At 44.8% G+C, this 3,543-nt stretch overlaps 1 pseudogene; it reads left to right on the forward strand.

Moving 5' to 3' along the window:
• Positions 1-2,453: 2,453 nt before the first annotated feature.
• Positions 2,454-3,326, forward strand: LOC119800812 (annotated as a pseudogene).
• Positions 3,327-3,543: the final 217 nt, after the last annotated feature.

Consider the following 3,543-nt stretch of genomic DNA (forward strand, 5'->3'; position numbering starts at 1 on the left):
TGGTTGGTTAACTCCCATAGCATTTGAACCCTCACTGAGCCAGTGACCATATGTTGCCCACCAGTCACTGTTGTAGCTTGTAGAGTTCACAGCTGGATAACACTGATAATTAGTTTTCTCTGCTGGTAGTGTACACAAGCTCTTCCCACACTGTGAAAGCTAGCCACTAGGGAAGAACCTTCAAGGTTAGTACTAGCTCAATTTTTCTATGTTCTATGACTCAAATATATGTCTTCTGCAACAGATTATTACTGTCAAATTCTGGAGGTAGCCAAGAAGAATGGCAGTAGCCTATAATGCTGCTTTTGAGACCCCAGTGGTTAACAGCTCTAAAAGAGACAACTTATTTCCAGCACATGGCATTTTGTTTGCTAATTTGTAGTGTCTAGTAAAGATAGATACCTGTTGTAAGTTAACTCCATTTAACTATTTTTATGGGTATCTATTTTAGAAAGTGTCTAAGAACCTATCATAGACCCTAGGGGAGAACTTACTATTATTTTTGCTAAGTGGACATAATATTAAACTAACTGCTAATGGCATGATTTTACCCATAGGTCAGCAGATCTCTTAACTCTCACCAGAAAAGCTTCTTCAAGCAGTAGATGGTGATCAATACAGAGATTCACAACTGTTCAGTGTGCAGAGAATAAGAGACAGTGAAATGTTTAGTTCTCAATAGGACATCTATATCACACCCTTCCTTCCAAGACTCAGGAATCATCATGAAAAGGGGGCTGGAAGGAGGAGGAGGAAAAAGAAATGAAGTTGGTTGGGTAGGGAGGAAGAGTGGACTTGGGAGAAGGGGTGAATATGATTGAAGCCCAGTGTATGAGATCAAAAACATTAATAATAGCTTATGCTGGAGAGAATGTGGAGTAAGGGGAACACTCATCCTTTGCTGGTGGGAATGCAAACTTGTAGAACCACTTTGGAAATCAGCAGGGCAGTTTCTCAGAAAATTGGGAATCAACCTACCCCAGGATCCAGCAATACCACTCTTGGGCATATACCCAAAAGATGCTCAATCATACTACAAAAGCATCTGTTCAACTATGTTCATAGCAGCATTATTTGTAATAACCAGAATGTGGAAACAACCTAGATGCCCCTCAACTGAAGAATGGATAAAGTGTGGCACATCTACACAGTAGAGTACTACTCAGCAGTAAAAAACAGTGACATCTTGAATTTTGCATGCAAATGGATGGAATTAGAAAACACTATCCTGAGTAAGGTAACCCAGACCCAAAACAATGATTATGGTATGTACTTACTCATAAGTAGGTACTAGCTATAAACAAAGGACATTGAGCCTATAGTTCATGATCTTAGAGAAGCTAAGTAATAAGGTGAACCCAAAGAAAAACCTAATAAACCCACCTGGAAATTGGAGACTGACAAGATCTCCTGACAAAATTGGGAGCATGGGGGCAGGGGGTAGAAGGTAGGGGAGGAGGAGAAAAGGAGGGGAGAAGGGGAGGGTTGAGGAGAACTTGAGGGAATGGGATAGTCGAGATGGAGGAAGGACAGATATGAGAGCAAGGAAAGAGATCTCTTGATTGAGGGAGCCATTATGGGGTTAACAAGAAACCTGGCTCTAGAAAAATTCCCAGGAATCCACAAAGATGACCCTAGTTTAGACCCTAAGCAATAGAGAAGAGGGTGTCTGAACTGGCTTTGCCCTGTAGTCAGACTGATGATTATCTTAACTATCACCATAGAACCTTCACCCAACAACAGATGGAAACAGAGGCAGAGACCCACATTGGAGCACTGGACTGAGCCCCCAAGGTCCAGCTGAAGAGTGGAAGTAATGAGAATATGAGCAAAGAGGTCAAGACCATGAAGGGTTCATCCACTGAAACAGTTTACCTGAGCTAATACAAACTCACCAACTCCACCTGGACTGGAAAGGAACAAGCATAGGACCAAACTAGTCCCCCTGAATGTGGCTGACAGTTGTATGGCTGGGACAGACTGAGGGGCCAATGGCAGTGGCACTGAGATTTATCTCTATTGCATGTACTGGCATTTTGGGATCCTATTCTCTTTAGATGTATACCTTGTTCAGCCTAGATGTAGTAGGGAAGGCCTTGGACTTTCCACAAAGCAAAGTGCCCTACCCTCTCTTAGGATTAGAGGGGGGTGGAGTGGGAAGATGTGGAGGAAATGGGAGGAGATGAGGGAGTGGGAATTTGAATTGTTTTTTTTTTTAATCTAATAAAAATATTCTTGTAAAGAAATTCTCGGGGGCTGTAGGACAGGGATGCCAGACCCAGTCGCTTGGAGAGGGCACTTGGGGACTCACCACGCTATGCCATTTCCTCCTATTTTCATGGCTTCAAATCTACCCACCAAGGACCCTGACCCTGTCCACTCCAGGCGAATTGAGACCATCCGGCTGAGTCCCCCCAATATGAGCCGACTTTGCACCTCCAAACAACCTTAGCATGATGTCTTATCTAAAGCAACCGCCTTTCACAGTCAATGGACTGAGTTTGACCACTTCGGGTATGGACTTGCTGCATCCCTCCGTGGGGTACCGGGGGCCCTGGGCTTCTTGTCCAGCACCCCCCCCCGGAAACAGTGGAGGGAAGGGACTACATTCACCAGAGCACAGCTCAACGTTTTGGAAGCTCTGTTTGCCAAGACCCGGTACCCAGACATCTTCATGCAAGAAGAGGTGGCGCTGAAAATCAGCTTGCCAGAGTCCAGGGTACAGGTATGGTTTAAGAACCGAAGAGCTAATTGCTGCCAACAACAGCAGCAACAACAGAATAGAGGTCAAAATAAAGTGAGACCTGCCAAAAAGAAGACCTCTCCAGCTTGGGAAGTAAATTGTGCGAGTGGAACCAGTGGCCAGTTCACTCGCCCCTCTAGAACCTCAGTCCCAACCATTGCCAGCAGCAGTGTGTCTATCTGGAGCCTGGCTTCTATCTCCCACTGTCCACCTCCTCCTGCTGCTTGCAAAGGTCCTATTCTATGACCTAGACTTAGGCTTCAGGTTATAGTCAAGGATATGCTGGCTCAACTTCCTACTTTGGGGGCATGGAGTGTGGATCTTATTTAACCCCTATGCATCACCAGCTTCCTGGACGGGGGCCACACTCAGTCCCATGGGTACCAATGCAGTTACCAGCCATCTCAATCAGTCCCCAGCTTCTCTTTCCACCCAGGAATGTGGAGCTTCAAGCTTGGGTTTTAACTCAACCACTGATTGCTTGGATTATAAGGACCAAATAGCCTCCTGGAAGCTTAACTTCAATGCTGACTGCTTGGATTATAAAGATCAGACATCCTCATGGAAATTCCAGGTTTTGTGAAGACCTGCAGAACCTATTTTTGTGGGTGATTTTTAAATATGCTGGGCTGGACATTCCAGTTTTTGCCAGGCATTGGTTAAAGAGTTAGATGGGATGATGCTCAGAGTCCTGATCAAAGTTCTTGAGAGGTATAGAAGGAAAAATGAAGGGCCTTAGAGGGGCCTATCAACCAGCAACCTGAAATGGACAAACCAATCATAAGATTCTGTTATAGCTC

Source organism: Arvicola amphibius, chromosome 14, assembly GCF_903992535.2.
Source record: "Arvicola amphibius chromosome 14, mArvAmp1.2, whole genome shotgun sequence".
NCBI lineage: Eukaryota > Metazoa > Chordata > Mammalia > Rodentia > Cricetidae > Arvicola > Arvicola amphibius.